The sequence below is a fragment of the Geospiza fortis genome, unplaced genomic scaffold (genome assembly GCF_000277835.1).
Source record: "Geospiza fortis unplaced genomic scaffold, GeoFor_1.0 scaffold112, whole genome shotgun sequence".
Lineage (NCBI taxonomy): Eukaryota > Metazoa > Chordata > Aves > Passeriformes > Thraupidae > Geospiza > Geospiza fortis.
In genome coordinates, this window is record NW_005054298.1 from 24,639,738 (window position 1) to 24,660,118 (window position 20,381).

The window sequence follows — 20,381 nt, forward strand, 5'->3', positions numbered from 1 at the left end:
GTATCCCAACACAAACGCACAAAAGGATATGGCCTTGCAACTGTGCAAGCAATGACATTGTTTCCTTCTAATATCTGAATAGGAAACCTTGGGCTTTGGAATGCAGTTTCAATGCTATATATTTACATGGTGGTGATCATATAATAAAGGACATTTGCACATAAATTTCCACCAGATCTCTATATTGCTATTAGAGCTTTTCATTCCATTTTCAGAAATCTGCCTGCTCTTCATGTAAATGACTCACAGCTGTGTATCTGCCACACACTAGTAAATAATTCTAGAAAATATATGTGTGTATTTAAGTTTAGAGAAGCATTGTATAAAAACATTTTAGACAAACATACAATTATTCTATATAATCAAACCCAGTTTTAAAAGTAATTACCTATGTTCCCACAGAATTTCTGGTAGCTATATATCAAAAGCGAAGTGATCTTAAAGCCGATCAGTACCAAAATATTAACATTTCTTTAATTTGCCATATCACACATAAGTAGCAACATTAGTCTTAACAAATAAGGATAACACCATCCTTTAACCTTCACAGCACAACAGTAACATCTGATTGTTCAAAACAACTACAGCTGTATGGACTCTGATCAAAGTCAGTAAAATTACACAGGGATTCAAAAGATCTGCCCATACAGATCACTTTAAAAAGAAGCAGAGTCTTCACGCCATCCTCCAACTATTTCTTTGATGTGATAGATTCAATATGTTCATAGCCAATCTGGTGCACAAGTTGCTCTTCCATGAAGGAATCTCAGTGATAGCGAGGATGAGATCAGAAGGAAGAGGGAAAGCTTTTGGTTCTGTCACCAGCACAGTGTGAGATGGAGGCTGCAGGGTGGGGACAATGTGGCCTTCAGCTGCAGAGAACTGCAAATATGCTCTGCACATCAGAAAGAGGCCTTTCAAGTATATTTAATTCAACTTGCTTTTAAAGTCACATTTCTTTTCATAGTAGCCCTGCACAATTTTCATGATACTGATAAGATCTTGATCCTTTGAAAAAACATACAATTAGCAATCTTTTCCAAGGGCTCACAGACCTCAATTATAATCTGTTTATCTGTTTTGTCTACACAAAGCTTGTATCAAACATGTCCTCAGAATTCTCCACAACTAGTAAAACATGCATCCCTTACTGCATTCTAGCAGCACATTCCAACCAAACCAAAACACATCATAAGGTCTTTTTTCCTCTCCTCCTTTCTGGACAGTTATCAACATTTCTTTCTGACCAACTGACCATTCCTGATCCACTGTCCTGCAGCAAGAGAGTACAGTATTCATCACTTTAGAGCAAATGACAAGAAAGTCTCTGATATAAGCACTGTGCCAGAACAACCCAAATTGTTTTATGTAAATCCTAAGATCATTCAGTGCAGGGAACAAAACATGTAAGGGGAAAAAAAAGTACAAAACTTCAACAAAATAAAAAGTTAGTAGCCTTTTAGATACCAGGGATACAGGTCAGACTATCATATAATGAAAACAAGAGTCCCATCTACACTGATTTAATTAAAAGCATTTAAACCTATATTTTTAGTTAAGTTGGAGTTACAAGGCTGGAATACCTTTAAAATATGGTCTACAGACATTTACAATAAACTCCAGCAGGAGCTGTTCCCAATTTTCTGTTAAATCTATGTATAGCTGAGAATGATGAAAGGAAAAAATAGCATTTCCTAACAACTTCTGCTATTGACCTAAGCTTTTATAGATGCATGTTTTAAAACAACTGTTACCCTAATTCTGTTTTATGAACCCATGTATAAGAGGTAAGGTTGCAGCTTTCTGTAAGCATTTGACAAATTATTAATAAAATTAAGATCCATGTCCAAATTTTGTAGTAGGACTACAAAATGTTATCAACATGACCACCTTCAATACTTAAACCAAAGTTAAGGTAAGGAACTACTCTTTCACATAAAATTTTGGAGGCACTTGAAGGCACAATGAAGTTAGCAAGAAAACTTCTATGGAAGAGGACAGAGCACAGCGCACACGCAGATGGAAAACACAATGGGAACTGTATTTTTTGTGGGAGATGGTGCAACATTCTTTAACAGAATAATCCTGCCAATCCATAACCCTAAGGCAGTTTTCTTTCATAACTGAAAATGGATGTTTTCCCTGGACTTAACAGCAAGTCTGGTTTCTAGTCTATTGGCTTAGATGAAACAGATAATTTGCACTTGCTTCCAATCATTACAGTGTTTGAAGAAAAGATTTAAACAGTCACAAATATGTTTCCACTTTGCACTAAGCATCATCATATTTGACTGATTTTAACTTTTTATATAAAATTTTATACACTTATTGTCACAAGGTGCCCTTTATGACAATCTTTTCATATTTTTCTCCACACCGGGAGAGCTAAAATTTTAATGCACTTTTCACATAATCACATCACTGTGTGGAACCTGGATGTCAGAAAGCACCAGTCTCTCATGAGACTTGCAGTAACATCAAAACCTGGCACTCATGCATCACAGATCCATCTGCCTCCTCAGTGAATGCCTCAAAACATCATACAGCTTGGGCTGTAACATTTATTTCCCATAATGTGCTCCAGAGGAATCCTCTATAGCTGGAAGTCAGTCATCCGTGGTGGCAGAGTTTCAGTAGGCAGATCTCTCTTCAAAAATCTGATGCTGGAAAATGCAATTAGGATGTAAGCTTTGTCTCTAAAAGCCCTCCTCTGTCCTTCTCTGGTGTACTGGCTGCCACCAAGCGCCCAATCTGGAGCTAGGCTGGGGTGTTCAGATTGGGTTTTTTTTGATGCTGAAGATTGCCATGATACATCAAAATCAAAAATGAAGCAAGAGTGGTAATGTCTTTGGCAGGAGAGCGGGTTATGAAATCCCTAAGTGTTCTTTCTTTGATGACTAGATACAGAGAGGTGAATTAGCAGCTTGTCACATGTGTGCAGAAGAAATTAATGAGTTCATCAAAACCCAACAAAACTTCTCTTCCTGCCTTTTCTTCTGGGAGCTCGGGGATCTTCAGTATAATTTCTAACTCTACTGAATAGAACCTTATAATCATGATGTATGTAAAATAAATAGCAATCCTAACACAAAACTAAATCTAGGCTATTCTTTCTGAAGTTCCCTGTATGCCAATAAATATTTGATTACTACAGAGATAAAAGAAGGATCTTGCTTCCATAGTCAAACTGTTTTTGAGTACACCTCAACCTTACCTTCAGCTAAATGGAAAGCTAATTTGAGCACTTAACAACATACTGGGGACATCTTCCATATTGAAACAAAAGTCAGAGAAATGTTTTTTAATAAAAAGTCTGAAAATAACATTTACATTATCCCCTTATATTCATCTTGGACCAACAGGACTTCCTGCTTATCAAACCAAATGGTAACACCAGCTTTAACATATGGCACACTTCCAGCCTCTGCAATGCACTGGATCAAAAACTACATGTGCTGCAATGGAAAAAAATTAATGCTTCTTTAAAGAAAGCCTCTTTAAAGATATTTGAAGTTATTTTAATTCCAACAGGCTCAATAGCCACATATTCCATGTCTGTAATGTTCCCAGGCACCAAAAATAGAGCCCAAAAAATTACATCAAAACACTGAAATGCCTGTTTTTATATGGATGAGCTAACAACCAACCCCTCAGATCCTTCAGAAAAGGCAGCTCAAATCCCTTGTGCTGTATTTTTCATGTCCCCAAGAGTGCTGAAGCCCAGGAATGCTACCTGCCAGGCAGTCAGGCTCCCCTGCTCCTAGAGAAACCCAGCCCCTCTGGTCGGTGGGAAGGCGAGGCAGGCGCAGGCAGTGTGGGATGCTGGGCCTGCCCCAGCAGGTTCCAGCTGGGCACACCTGAGGGAGTGGCAGTGCCTCTGTTCCCAGGCACAGCACAGAGCTGCGCTGCTGCTCCCGCGTGGGCAGGGACACCGAGCACTCGTGGCCTGTCAGCACAGCTGCACACCTCTCAGTGCCTTTCAGCAATAGCTCTTCTCTCTTGCCAGCCTTAGCAACAGGCAATGAAGAATGAACTGAGTTAAAGAACATGATTGTACAGGGTGTTTATTCCAAAACATTTCCCTAAGCATGCAATGAAATCTGAATTATAGCACAATTTTAGGTAGCCAACCTGTTTCAAGTAGAAGCCCAAGATCAATACAAACAGGGTAAGAATGAGTTCTGACAAAATCTTTCCTTATACATTTGGTTTATGTCCTGGTATTCCAGATGTAATACCCTAAATCAGCTTAATATTGTAATCCTCAAGTGTAATCCTCAAGTATAGCAAGTATTTTAGTACTAAAACTTAACTTCTCCTACTCTCTTTAATTCAAGAACATATTTCTATACTTCTAGTACAACTCTGTAGCGTGTACATTCTTGTACATAGCAGGTTTTGTGAATTCAAATTTGAAGGCCGACACTACAGAGTTGTGAGTTAAACCTGTCTGATATTTTAGAAACATTCACAGTTAGTAAAAGTTTGTGTTTGTCTGGCTAATACAAATTCAGACAATGCCTGTATTTTGCCAAAAGGTACACATCTGCTCCAGCTCTTGCTATCATGGTTTAGAAGGAAACTGCAACATGAATGTACATGTCCTGTTTTCCCATTAATCCTACTTACTTACTCTCTTATTTTCCCCAATCATCATCTCTACCTGGCCATATTCTAACTTTAGCAAATGCTTTTTCTAGGACTTGAAAAATATTTTAGAAGTCTTCTGTAATTTGAAGATGACAATAATCATTACATTTCTCTATACTCTAGCATCGTACTGGTTGGTCTTACCAGGTGTGTCCCAAATGAAATGGTTATCAGGAGGAATTGAGCAATGAAGCAGAAAGTTGGGATCAGACAGAATTCCCCCTCCTGCCTCGCTCCAGGGTGCCTGCAGAATGCTGCGAACAGCATCTCCCCTTCTCCTGCCCAGGACTGCTGGCAGTCTCACTCAGTCTGCATCGGTGTCTCAGAGTCTCAGTCCTACCCCTCGCTCGGTCCCACCCAGCACAGGCCATCCCTGAGGACACTGCTCACCCTGTGTCCCTGCCGGTGAGCAGAGAAGAGTGGCAGAGCAGCTGAACCTCTCCTGGTTCCTGCAGAAAGCCACCTCCCAGCTGAGAGGCCTTGGCAAGGGCTGTTTCCCTCTACTGTCCTTGCTTAAATGGAGATTCAGATGGTTTCCGGTTCTTCTTCTCTTTCTCTTTGAGAGAAGAACCTCTCTCTCAAAGATACTGCACAGATAGGAGATGCAGCTATCTGGGGACATCCTGAAGCAGAAGGAAATAAAGGACAGAAAAGGCTATGGGAACCTGACAATGCCTGTGGGGAGGAGGCAGTGGCAGGGCCAGCATGCGGCAGGGCAGGAGCTGACACAGTGAGAGGCCCAGAGAGGAGAAAGGCTTTAACCTCCCGAGGACCCCAGCAAAATCAATAACCTCCTCCACCACACAGCTTCTGTTTCCAAGGCACCAGCTGCAGTGACCTTCTTCAAACAGAAAACTGCATCTTGTATGATGGCACACAAGTGCACCTTAGATATGTGTAAATGCATTTTCTTTTCCTAAAGGAAAGAAAAAAAAATCTAGAACTTGAAATATAAAACAAAAAGAAACTTAGATTGTGTTTCTGGCTCTGACACAGAACAGCCCGATCTTAGGTAGGTTACTTTGCTTCTTAGTGCTTTATGTTAGCTAGTTATATAATGGGAAAAACAGTACCTCCCCTAACTTCAAAGGTTATTCTGATTACTTTAAAATAGCATGAAGATGAAAAAGGCAATAATGATAAATAGCAATCCTTAGTTTGCACTTATGCAAAAACCCTCTACAGATCTAAGTGCTTGATTTCAGATGAAATACAGACACCGTTTGATGTTCAGCTCTTGCAGCACAAGTGCCAGCTCAGGCATCCCTTGCCTCCTACTCCCAGGTGCTGTTGCAGCCCAGCAGTGCCCAACAGCTGTGCTGCACAGCCACAGCTCTGCTGAGCTACAGCAGCCAGCGGGGAGACCAGGGGAGGAGGAAGGACCATATCTGAGGCAACATCCCTGCCAAAATAAATACACATCCATCAAGTACAAAGGCTGGCATCAAAGCTATCAATTCGTGTTACAGCTGACTTCACTTGTATAACATGTTCTGTCTGCCCTACAGTAACAAACTTGTTTCAAACCAGGAATAAATATTTCAACACAAATCTGAATAGGTCATGAGGAGACATTCCATAATCCTATGGAAATGACTTGCAAACGATGTTGGAATCTGCATGATTGCTAGATGAACTTCACAGACTGAATAAAACAAATTGAATGATATGGCTTCTGTAACTCTTCTACTTTAAACATATTTTCCATAATAAAAACTTTCTTAAATGAATCCCTGAACTGGTCACAGCCCTGAGTATTGGTTTCAGCCATTTTAATGATGCTGTACAATTAAACTGTAAGTCTAAAACCTTCACAAGACACTTATTTACACAGATACTGTAGAAATTAGAATGGAAAAAGGAGTCTTTTTGAAAATGAATATAAAGAAGTCTTCTGTCAATCTAATTTACTCAAATCCTGACCATACCATGAAATCCTATTAAATGAAAGGCAAAAACCTCAAGTCCCATTAAGTAAGTAGAAATCTTTTTTTGCAAAACAAAAAAAACCAAAATTAAACTTGTGACAGACTCATTTCTGACAGGTGTTCCTGCTTTAACAAATCACAAAACATATGCAGTCACAGGCAAGGTTCTCAAATGGTTCTTCTGGTTCCCAAGTGGTCACCACCAAAGCATTTCTACACTTCACTGAAGACACTTTTAACACATCCTTGTTTGGTCACTTGAAATTTAAGACACCCTCAATCACTAATCTAGATTTAGGAATATGCAACTCTATAAGCCTCCTCAAAATGAAAATACATAAGGAGGACAAAAATGAGGATTTATGATTGCAAATCAACTCCATGCTTTCAGCCTTAACTATAGTTTCATAGTTGGGGTTTTTTTTCTTTTTTTTCCTTGCTTATTCCTTCTAACAACTCACAGGTAATCACACCAGTTATGCCTCTAAGAAGATATTGTCTTATTATTGTTTTAGACAAGAGTCCTGGTTTCCAATCTATCCTTTAAAAAAGGAAATCCAAGTGTTCCCTGAGTTCCATGATGCTTACACAACACACCTCCTACTTTTCTTTCTAAGCTGCCATTTCCTGAAAGGTTTCAACAGCTGGAAAGGTCTGTCAGGAGCCCAATTCACTGCAAAAATGTATGAAGTTGTCAAGTACTTGACCACATTTCTACCAAACAATCAAAAGATAGCTCCATTACAGGCGGTAGCTGATGGCATTTGCAAGAACACATCCGCTTCTCACAAAAAACTCACCTACCTGTAACTGCTTCATTCCATAAGCATCTAGAAAGAATGGAAAAGCCTGCCTTCCAATCTCATTTCAAGGGCTCTATCATAACACAGACTGGCATTGTGGCAATAGCACTTTTGGGAATAAGACATAACCCACTACAGTTATTACCAAGACAGTGCAAGAAATTCATGTCACGCTTCTGGCATCAGATGTGCTAGGATACTCACCAGGTTTGGCCTAAGCACTATAAATGCCTAAAAAGTGGTAATTTCAATTCTTATACAGGTAGCAAAAACTAGAAGAAGTTCTAAGTTTACCTGCTTATGTCCACCTACCAACTCACATGTAAGTGTGCAGGCACAAAATGAACATGTCCTTGATGAACATTTAAGTGACAGATGATCTTAGCTAATCAAATACTTAGTGCTGTGTCCCCTTATACAACAGGAAACGTTTGTTCCACAGCAATCATGGCACAGTGACCACACAGCCAGAGTCTTCTTAAATGTAGGACTGTGCTTACCTCCACTCCCTGCTCTGAGTAGTCTACTACAGACTATAATATTACACACCAGCTCAGTGTAGGATCAAGCTCAGCAGAGTTGGGAGAACCTGCTCAGACTGTTATCTTTAGTACCTTACTTCACTTGGTCTATTCTGGAACATCTAGTGAAATCAAGAATTCACAATTTATGAGTTTCCCCTCCCTTAGCAATATTTAATTATTATTGTCTTCATCACAGGTATCTAACATTTTGAGACTATTATGAAAATTTTCCCCTCCAAACACTGAAATCTCAAATTAGTTTCAAACTTTTTCCTTGATGCACTCCCTCCCACTGCTCTTACTCACTATTCTCTTCGTGCCAGACAGAAGTGTCCCATTTAACCCTCCAAAGCTGGCCAGGGAAAGCCTGCACCTCCCTGGGCTCTGTGTGCCTGTGCCAGCCCGAGCAGGGCTGGCAGGGCCTGGGGACAGCAGCCCCAGAGCGCCTGGCACAGTGCTCAGAGATGTGTAATGCTCCTGCCTGCAGTCTGCACTTATTTCACCCACACAGAGCTCCAGTTTGCTCCAGAGAAGCCATGAATGGCTCTGCAGCTGGGAGTGTCTCACCCAGGGTGGGCAGGGCTCTGCTCACCCAAACCCACAGTGGGGGGCACAGTCCAGCCTCACCTGCAGGTAACAAGGGGAGGGGGCTGCTGACCCTGCTGATATGGGCAGAGAAACTCAAGTAACTCTTCAGACTCACTGAAAAAGCTTCTCAAGAAACCAGTTAAAATATTTTCTACATGTTCATCTGTCATTGATTTCTGTGGCTTTCCATGCCTTAATTTGCAGTAAGTTTTCACCACGTTCTCTCTGCTTGCCCACAGCACTGTGAAACAGCAGTGTCCAGACCTGCATCCAAAGGAAAAACACTGCTCAGTGCAATTCACTGAGGCTCAGCATCATCCATTTTGCCTTAGTCACTGCAATTATATCATCAGAGAACAGAAATGGAGAAAAACAGAACCACAGTTTGAATATAACCAATTTGTGTTTGCTGCAGTTTGAATGTCTACCCTGTCAGGAGTTCATGTTGATGTGAATGTGGGTATTTTCTCCATGCTTAGGGGTTATTTTGTCTGGTTTTTCTATTGGGGAGCAGGGGGTGGATTTGGGTTTTGCTTCTTTTTGAAGTTTTTATGTGTGTATTATATTGGTTTTAGTTTTCTTAAAGAGAAAAATCCCCCAGGTCAAAGGAATACGTATATAAAAACTGTGCTTCTGTTTTATTACACTAGTACTAATTTATTGGGGTTTAAAGCTCTATTTCTACATGCATCACTACTTTTAGAGCACGTTAATGCTTTAGCAGGAGAAACAACCAAGCAAAAATGATCACAGTGGCTCCATATAGTTGGTTCAGCTGTTTAGAGCACCTATCAGCAGTGTATTCCTTCAGACAGCCACATCAGCTTGTGAACAAATCAACAGACAGGGCACTGAACCACAACTCAAAGAGAAAAAGAAATAAGAGAAAAAAGAAATATTTTTATTTGGCATAGGGGGGGAAAAAATCACTTTCAGTGCTACAGCTCCAACACTCGTATTTCCTGTTCTAGCACTATGAAAGTGAGAAGTGTTTTCACACAGGATGCAAGGATACCTTACACCCTTGCTCCAACTATATATAGCTTGAAGTCAATACCAATGTCTGGAACAAGGAATTTTTTGCTAGTCTCAGAAAACACTTACAGGCCTGCAAGCAGATTCTAAATGAGCCTCATACCACCAGGCCAAGGGAAGGCAAAACTCCAGGCCAAAGTCAAAAGCTGTATGATATCACTCACAGGTACTCCAGAAGATTTCAGGAAATAATAATGCCAAGAAACATATATGCAGTATTTTGTAGGCTCAACCTTTCAAATAAATGCATTAAACTGTAGTGATTAAACACTTGAGTCCACCTCACTGGAATATCAAAGGAATTTAAAAGAACTGGATCACAAAATCATATCTCAATGCAACTTGATATTAATGTCTTAGAAAAAGAAGTCCTTCCTCACATCTCTCAGAAGACTACAACTCTTTCTACTTCAAAATAAGAGAAAAAAGCTAAAGCACAATTTAAAAATAAAAAAGCAAAGGTAATGGAAAATCTTCACACTTCCTTCTTTCAGTACATTCCTTGCCCTTAAAGATTGAATTCCTAACTCTCCCCGCTCAGACATATCTATACAGCAAATGTTTTTCCATTAATTGATTCTGCATGGAAGTATAGAACACAAACTGAAACAGGGTGAAACTCAGTAAGTTATATTTTAAGGCTAATTAATACATTGACTTCTTTCAAATTAAAAAATGTGTTACAGAACAAAACATCTCAGTATCCCAAAAATAAAACACTGGTAAATAAACCAGAACTTCTGAGAAAGAAATGTATGGACTAACTAAATAAATCTGATGTTTGGTTTTTGAAAGATCAATAACCATTCCGATATTGAAAACATGGAAGCTAAAATACAACAAAAAGATCTGCAGACCTCAAACAGCTGACATGAAAAATGAGATCTCCTACCACACAATTCAGTCCAAATGAGAATTGCAACAAGGGAAAAAAAGGTCTCTGTTGCACACAAAAATAGACACAACACTTGGTGTCCCAACTGGAATGCTTATGTATTAGTGTCCATAGCAACACCTTACCATTCATTTTATTTATTAAATATAAACCAGCAAAAATAATACTAGTGAATGGTATACATCAACAACAGCTAATTCAATACATAAGGAAGAAAGCAACATTCCCAAACCTATCAGAGAAAACAAAATTGCAACATGACTAAGAAAAGTAACACCGCAAAATACCAAGATAAAATAAAAAGACAAAGAAATACTCAGTATTGGTATACAAAAGTAGTTATGGATTGAGGAACTCTATTCTTTATAACTTCATTTAGGTCTCCTTATAACTTTTTCAGGAGCTCAGCACACCCTAGTCTGACCTATTAGCCACAGTAAGCTTTCTTCATTATACAACCAACACAAATGTAAACAGACTTTGGTATCAACTTGGATCCCTGTTTAAGTACAATTACATCCACAGGACTCTTCACCAAGATTTTAGTGAATACACTGCCATCATCTTCCATTTGGACAGCAACAATAGGAGTTATTCCATCTTAGAAATTGCAGCTTTGCAAAAGCCTGCAATTGGTGTATAATCAGGGGTAACACGACCAGGAGCACAATGATTGTACTGGCTCCCCTGGATGCTCTAAGAACTCTGTTTTTCAAGCACGAGTGTTCTGTTAGCCAGAAAGCAAACAGATCACCTCAGGCAACTTCAAAACAACCCTGACATTTCAGTTCTTCAGAAATAATGGAGATATCTATAGCCAAGATGACATATGTCAGGAGCTAGATGCCCAGTTACGAAACTTCACATTGAGAACTCCAGAGTTAGTCACACGTTCACGATCCAAATACTTGAGGCACTTAGCTGATTTGCCATTCACTCTTTAAATAAGGATGTGAGCCTTTCCTTGTAAGGAAAACTAATTTAAAACACTGATCCCCAATATCCATCCACATGCAAAGATTTTGTCTGATATGATGAAAGGATGAAGGGGAAGAGACAATCCATAGCTTCTAACAAGTATAGCTCCTAACCCTTTTTACACTCCCAACAGAAGGTGGTCCACCAGCACAGCCGAGAAAGAAATCAAAGCCACAAAGAAGAGTCTTTTAGTGCACATACACAAAGATAGCACAGTCTCAAGTTCAGTCTCTGGCTGCAGCACCTGCAAGCCAGATCCAACCCAGCACAGGGCTGCCTGAAGCTCTGCTCCCTGCTTTGGGGGCAATGCTGCCATCTCCACCCACAGCCTGCTCTGCACCAGCCTCTGCTCCACAGGAGCCACCTGGCAGCTACCTACATAACTCCAGCTCTTTTGTCTAAAAGTAATTCAAGTGTCCTTAGAAACAACATCACACTGTTAAAAACCAAATGCTTTATTTACCTAGAGCTCCTAGGATCGTGCCAGATTGTCATTAGCATTTTACCTCCAGATAGCACTCTCTCTGAAGATACACTGAATGCTATATCACAAGGCAAGGAGCCAGAAATCAATGTTAAGTAATGTATTGGATTTTCTGGACCACATTATTTTTCAGATAAAGGAAAAAAATCAAAAATGGCTCAATAAGGAAACGTGATTAATGAACAATTTTGAAGGGCCAACATATTTTAAGTGTCTGTCTGGACTTTCAGTCTCCTCTGAGGCACTGTGCTGAGCTATAGCTGCAACTCAGGTAAGACTGAAAAGCAGCTGGGCTAACAGGTTATTCTAAGTCAAATGCCAAGAACCTAAAGCTTTCTTTAAATTGTATCTATTTCAAAACCATGACAGAGAATCAGATTTTTGTCAGCAATCTGGTACATAGGACAGAAACAAGTGAGGCTTACTAAAAATGTCTAATTAAGGAGCAAGAAAAAGACATGGAAGGTTTTCCATGATCCAAACACAGTTCTACACAGATGAGCCCAATAGCACTGAACACCAAATGACCCAATATTTATAAGTGATCTTCTGTTTTGCACTTAACAGCTCCAGTCCCAAGTCTGCCTCTTACTATGCCAGTAGTCTGAGGACAAAGACTATTACTGTGCTGGGCATAGGGTAGGAATTTATTTGTAGTAGCTGGCAACACCTAGCAGTGCTTTATAATCAAACTTCACAGAGCTCTTGTGCCTTTTAATCTTAACTCCATTCATTGCAAAACTGTTCAAGAAAACCAGAGCAGAGCCATGCTAAAAATCCTGAGGAATGCTCTGTGGGTAACATGGCAGGACAAAGGGGGTTGTGAGAAAGTGTTCACAGCAAGCCCAGCCGCTCCAGGCTGCCCAGGGAGACACAACTGCAGTACTTTGAAGCTAATGCCCTCTGTCAGGAGCTGGAGCCACAGAGCAGCCTGTGCACAGCCATTCCTGCCATTCCGGCTCAGTGCAAGGAGCCTTTAGCATGACAAGACAGGGAAAGCAGGAGATCAACACAGCCAACGTGAAAATAAACATTTGAAAAAGCACAGGGACACAGACAAGCAGAACATCCACAAAACATAAACAGTGTTTCCATTTTGTTTGGCAATGACTTCAATGTACACCATCTTGGCTAATTCAGTGAGTATGCTTTGTTGAGCAGAGTTACCTAAACAAAATTCACAAGTCTTTAAAGGAGAAATGCTTTCACAGAGGTGTAGTCTTAACTCCCACTGAAATATTAAAATTTACAGCACCCAGCTTTAAAATATTTGAGGAATAGCTACTGAAGCCTATCACCATTGGAAAGACTGTTGATCTATGTCACCCAAAAGCGCACTGATACGTCAATTTGCCTTCCAGAGAGCTCCTACCTGTTTCTCAAATTATTTGTATTAAGTAGCAGTGTAGGGTTTGTTTAGAATAATGATGATATGGCATACATGTATTACTGCATATTGCAGCATGTGAATAAAGACATTAAAAGTGTAGCACCCTTGTCTTTGCTCCACTTTGCCTTGAGATGAGGTGAAACAATTCCTTATCTGCTACCTTTATTATTTACAGTCCCGCTTTCCACTAGTGCATTCTGAAAGAATATCATTCCTAGGAGCCTTATCTACTTTTACCTTGTGTCTGTAAGCCATTCACAATAAAGCCCCAATGCACACTGTCACAAAAGGTATCAGCTAATAATGACATTGAATGTATTATACAACACATCAAAGTCTGACAGTACACAGCATTCCCAGTAAATGGAAAGAGTATCTTTACTGTATTTGTATTACCCAAAGATATTTGCAGATCTTTAAACTCTTAGAAGTGCATAAAACATAAGCAAGTAACTTCCAGCTGAGATGCAAATTAGTGCCTCAGGAACTGCACATGATAACAGACTGTGAATCACTTATTTACAGATATTTGTTAACTTAAAATGCACGTTTTCACTATTACTGAAGATGGCAAAACCAGTGATTACATTACAAAAAATTTTTGTTTCCTTTCTTAATTTTAGATCTTAAATATGAATAAAATATTCGCTGTGGAGTACTAGAAACAAACAGGCTACTTCAAGGGTGACAAAGATGCAGATCAGACAATTGTACCAAACGAATAAGCTAGAAGTTATGCTCACACGTACTTGAGAAATTGAAATCTCTAAGGACTCAAGAAAAATACATTTAGCCCTCTGAAACAAAGCACAAATATAGCTCTAGCATTAACAAACACACTGCAGTGCCAAGATATAGAAAAAATCTCACCTCACATCCAAAAAAGTTTAGATTCCAGCATATTTTTAAGAGAACTTTGCTGAAGATCCTTGCTCATGGCCCTCCAGGTCACAATGCACTACTAATTCCTGCAGCTACCTTTCCCATCAAGTGTGCTCCAACAGGAGGCTGACAAAGCAGTAAGGAACGTACTCGTAAAAGGAAAATAATTTTAAAAAGAGTGTTTGGGTCTTGGGTTATTGGTGTCTTTGTAAAAATAATATTTGAAATGTTTCTGCTTTTTCAAACAAACATGTTTGCTCTTTTAATATGGTTTTCAGCATTTTGTGGGTTTGGTGCATAGCAGAAATTTTAAAACATTTCCAAAACATTTCTATGTCAGTGCAAGTAAAACACTTCAGTTTCATCTTCCTGATTAAATGTTTCTGTAAGAGAAAAAATTTACACATACAGTTTTCTGCCTAAGTATGTTTTGCCTTCACAGCTAACATTTCATATGCAAGACTCCAACTTCACATCAAAGCTTTACTTTTAAATTCAGTAAATATTCAAATTTAATCTCAGGAGACTATGATGTCTTAGAACAGCTGAGTGCTGCTACCAACAATCTTTAAGAGATTCTGTTTTTGATAGATTCAGTTTTAATGGGAAACTGAAGTTACTCGACAAGCATTACCAGTTATCTTGAGAGACTTGCAAAACATTGCACTGGTTCTACAGAAGTTAAGGCTTTCACTTGAATTTCTAAATAACCTTCTATAGCAATTGCTTTAATACTGTGCTTCCTGCAAAAACTTTCACTTCTACTCTTTCTCCCCAACCCCAATCCACAACATCATCACTTTTCCCTCAGTTGCAATGACACAAGACATAGCCTTAATTAGCCAACATTTCTGAAATCTTATCACTAAGCATTTGTAGCAATGTGTGCCCAGAGTCACAGCCCCCTCCACAATAAATTAATTTCCTGTAACCAAATAAACAGCAAAAACCACCCCATGAAGCACTAAATTTTAGACAGAAAGGCAACTGAAAGTTCAGGAGGATACACAATTGTTAACAGCTGGCTAAAAATCCAATTATTTCATAATGAAGCCAGTATATTAAAAATTGCTAAAAAAAAGTCCTATATTTCACTTTCCCCCTCTATCAGTTGCTCCACATACAATCTCTTAAGAGAGAGACACGTACTAAGAAATCTCCATGCACATTCACCTGTATCTCCTTCAGCAGCTCGGCAACTTCATTTTCTACAGCACCCTAAACAACTTCCTCAGAGGCACAGTACCACCCTCTTGCATCAAATGCTTAACTGTCTCAAAGTAAATTTTATTTTTGTGGAGATATTTAGGCCCTTAATTACTGTCTTACTATTTCCTCCCCTGCCTTATAACACAGGGAACGTGCATTAACAACATAGAATGCCTCCTCACTGAAGGAAGAGGTGCCCCACTGACTCCCAGTCATTTCAAGGGTACAAGTTTTAATCCTTGTGTAGACCACTCCCACCTTCATCTTTTAAAACCTGAGATCTGCCACCTTGCAAAGGTTTGTCATTTCCTCTTTACATCTAAATCACCTGAAAACAAAAAGAATAATGCACATGAAGGAAAAAGTTTATTTACAGAGTGGTTTTTTAGATTAGGCAGATCAGAAATTAAAGACCAGTTTACACATCAGCTACAAACTTAGCTGCTCAGGTGCTGCAACCCAGCTGAAATAAATGCATTTCAATTATAAATTAATATTGGATGCTGTTCTCCAGAAAAAGCAGTTCAAGACAACTGAGAGTGAGGAGGGTTACAACTTTCCAAAATTAGCCTGACATGATCTAATTCAGTTTCAGTGGGAGTTAGATTGGGCCACGTGCCCACAGCTACAGGAGTCCAACTGCTGCCTCTGAAAAACAATAGTTAAATGAAAACTGTCTCATTACTACCATAATTAACCTGTCCTAGCCACATACATTTGTAATTACTTCTTTTTTTTAATGGTAGCTTGTGTCAAAGTTTCCACACAAGTCCATGAACACTTCAAGACAGACTTTTACATCCCTATTTCATATACAGAGCAAGAATGCTGGCAAAGAGAGGCAAGAAGGTTACTCTGGAAAGATAAGCTTGTTATCAGTGTTTCAGAGTGAAGAATAACTTCCTTGACTGTGTGAGGTGATCTCTTTCTCTCCACAACTCAGTGCTCTTATTTAACAGAGGTTTCCTAAATCCTCTAAAAATTGCAGCCACCATTTGCTGTTATGAGATGAAAACCCTATATAATATTCAACCACATGTACCACTGCTCAACTGTTGCTGCGAGGGATTTTTTCCACATATCACACAAATACATCACCTGTCACAGAAAAATACATTCTTAACACTCAGTTGCTGCTACATTAATTTGTTTGCAGCACCAGGAAGCAGCCTTGAGGGAAAAAATAATTAAAAATTGCTCTTTCATCTTGATGTTATTTTAATGTGAATGTTTCATTACAGCAATACATCTATGACCAACAAGAGAGATCATTTAAGTCTTTAGCTACTTAATTTCTATTTAACTGGCTATTATGAATGATTGAAGAACTAATAAATTTGTCTTCAAAACAGTCTCAGAATTTAGGAAGCATTCTGTAGTCATAACAGGCAGATATTTAGCATGTCAAACTAAATATTTGCCAAGGCCAACAAAGTAAACACATCTCAAAACACTGACCCAGGAAGCCACAGTTGGCCCCTTTTAGATAGGGTTAAGGGGTATATGAATATACTGGCTGAAGTTCAGATGGAATATTTTTGGTCAATTTTTTTGTGGAAATATAAGATGGTAAAACCAATGAATCTATCCATGAGAGATTTATCACAGAAGAAGAAAGCACATATTTCCCTTGTCTTGCAAAAGTGCAAGGTAAAGACAGAGGATGAGTGGCTGTTTCTGAACGTCTGCATTTGAGCAGCTCCAGACTCCACAGGCAAATCTTGAAATGAGAAACAGACACCATTCTCCAACCACTACTTCTCCTGGTCTCAGGAAACAGCTATCTATCTTAATCTCTGCCTTTTTAATACCTCCAGACTGTGGCTTCTAGACTATAACACATCCTACAGTATTTGCAAAATTCTAGCTGGAGGGATTAGCAACCAACAGCTACTCAAATCTTCCTGGATTATCTTTAAGATAGAAGAGATGAATATTATGACTACTTAGATGTATGATTGTTTTAAATTACCAGCTGCACAATAGGAAGCAGTAAGGCTCAAATTTCAGGCTTCAAGAACCTGTTTGTCCTCAATCTTATATTTCATTTGTATAAAAATTTTGTTACAGGACAGCTTGGATTACACCCTAATCAAAGATAAATTTTAAAAAACCAACAAGCTGTTCTGTTCTACACAGATACAGTTGTGAGATAAATGTTTTGACATGCTAAAAACAACATTGACATTATCTTAGATGTTACACTTAATTTTTCTAATTGCTATATGTCAAGACCATGATAGTTTGATATATCTAACATGTATTAAGATCTTAATTTTGTCTTCTTGAATCATTTATAGTCTAGCTGTATCTTTCAACACACCACTGTTAAGTACCATAGAAAAATGGCAACCAAAAGATTGTATAAAGTAATTGGTTTATTCCATTATTTTTCTGGGTGGATTTGGCTCAAGGGCCTAACAGTATTTTGCTGTTTCCACAGATCCTTCAGACAGCTGCAAGGAAATATCTTTAAAAGAACAACTGCAATTTTCCTTAAAAATTCAGCTTTAAATTGATTAGGGTCATCAGCAAGGTCTTCGAGTTCCATTAGTTTTTAAACTACAGCTGAATTTCTGCTCGTCATTCCAGGAATTTTTTATTTTCTATAATTTTACTGGAAATGAGAAAAAAACCATTTACAAATACTTAGTTAACTGCTGGATACATTAATAATTGTATGAATTCAGGTTTCACATACTTGTACACCAGTCACCTCCACCTCAACATTTCCAGGATCATAAGTACAGTTCTAGGAGGTCTCATACCTTACTTTGGGCCATTCAAGAACCTCATTTATCAAAAATACAGATGAAAAATATTGCTCTTACAGTTCACAGGCTATAGTGAAATAACCTTCTGCAGAAGATTTCCCATGTGACTGTGACCTGTTCAATTTAATAATCTAAAAGGTCTGGAAACACAGATTGCCACAGCCTGTGCAGCTAACCTTGCTAATGTCCTCACAGCATTCTGTCAGCTATAACAGAAAGGCTGGAAGAGTGCCCCAGAAAGGTGTCTAGTAGCTAATACAAAGCTTCCCAACAATTCTATAGAAACTCAACTTTGCCAAAGTAAGAATTCTGTACTTAACAGCCAAAATATAATCTTACAGCACCAAAATGGGTTCTGGAAGGAGCTGAGAGACCATGAACATTCCACCATTTGGAATGTGGGTCAGTAACACTGCAGGGGTCTTTGTGCTGCTGCCTCCCTGCTTTTTCACCCCTGCAGCTTTCTCAAGTATCCTGTACCTCCAGAGTGCTACCAGAGTGCTGGATATGAACAGCCAGGAGCAGCCTCATCTCTGTCAGATGCAGCAATGGTAGAGCTTCACAAATAAAACACCAGAGTGGTAAACAAGGCCATCCTTGCTGCTGGAATGGCCCATCTCCATCTCTCAACCCAGTCAAAGCAGACAGACAACTGTGCTCTGAAGCAACCTCCTTTGCTTGTGCTTATGCCTAAAGCCAAATTTGCCTATTATGAAAATGGAAGATGACACAATAACACAAACCAGTTTGACTCAGTAGAAATGTATGCTGCAGCACTCAATTACAGCTGGGTGAATTAAGGACTGTGTTACAGATTTAATCCACCCCATCCCCCCCATCCCTTTGCAAATCAAGATAGATCTTCCGGTATCAAAAAATCCGTTTAAAATTATTTGATGATCTTATCGCTCAACAACGGAATCAATTCAGCTTGTAATTTTTATCCTTTGAGAAGAACAAGCACAAGTCATTTTGTAAGAACCTGGTCTTCCTGTTTTGGGGGCACAGAAAGGGACAAGGAATTACCTTTACAGCTGTTTTTCCTCCTGTCTAATTTCCCTGCACAACACTAACTCCAGTTACATTTGGGGATGACTCTTACCAAATTCAAGCAGAGTCTGTTCTGCACTGCACAGTGACACTGATGACAGTGACCATGGTGACTGTTCACTGGTTCTACAAACAGTACTGTCAACCAAAAGGCAGCATGTTTTACCAACCTTCTTTACCCATTCATACTGTACACACTTTCCAAGTTAAAGACCACTAGTTTTTAGCACGCCAAACCAAACCCTCATTTTGATCCAACTTCCTTACAAATACCAGACCCTACAGCCCTTCTTGAAAGCACCCATGATAAGTATCAGCATCTTCACACTGAAGTTAATTCAAACACTATCATTCCTAAACACAAGCTATTCATTTGGCATTCTACAGCTGTAAATGTTATCCAATTACACACCTTCATCTCACAAAATACTTTCCACTGATAAAGAACTCTTGACATACAGAACAGTTGCGCCTCCATTTACATACCTAACTTTATTCAATTTCCCTTTCACAATTCTTATTTAGAAAAGGCTATCCAAATGTTTAGATTAGGCCACTAACTCAGCTTCTTTAAAGGTTAACTTTTGGAACACAGTGTAACAGCGTACCTGCTAATTATGATCTTGCTTCTCTCATGGGTTAAGGGGTCTGATCCCTTGCATTTATATGGCTGATTTGATAATAAATAACTGAAAAGAAAATTACATTGCTCAAACTAGTATTCTTTGAACATTATGTCAAAGTTAGCCCTTACCAGAGATATGCAAAATAAAGAAGTCAGATTTCAGAGACTGTTGGAGAGAACTGTTGGAGAGATACAAGACCAGTTCTACCACTCAAAACTCCCTGTGATTTATGATTGAACAGACAGGCCAAACTTTCCAAAGGTACCATAGTGTTAATGAAACCACTGGCCTCTTCTCAACAGAAGTCCTGAATCTTCTGAATACCTCCACAGGCTTATGAGGTCGAGCATCCAAATATCAAAACACAAGATTAGAGACCATTTTGGAAAATATAATCTATATTCAGCAGTTGCCAATACAAACAATCCTCTTGTAAGCATTTCTTTGTGGAGCAATGTGGAATATGAGTGTGACAAACTTCCTAAGGGAAAGCTCTGTTCTGTTTGCCATCTCTGTGACACAGAAAGGTCACAGGTTTCACATTTAACAGCAGCACAAAAAGAAG

General features: G+C 39.0%; 1 protein-coding gene across 1 annotated transcript in view; it reads right to left on the reverse strand.

The window, feature by feature from the left end:
- The window catches only part of BMPR2 (bone morphogenetic protein receptor type 2), a 104,752-nt gene that overhangs the window by 31,267 nt on the left and 53,104 nt on the right, over nt 1-20,381 (reverse strand). The gene's annotated exons all lie outside the window — the stretch shown is intronic.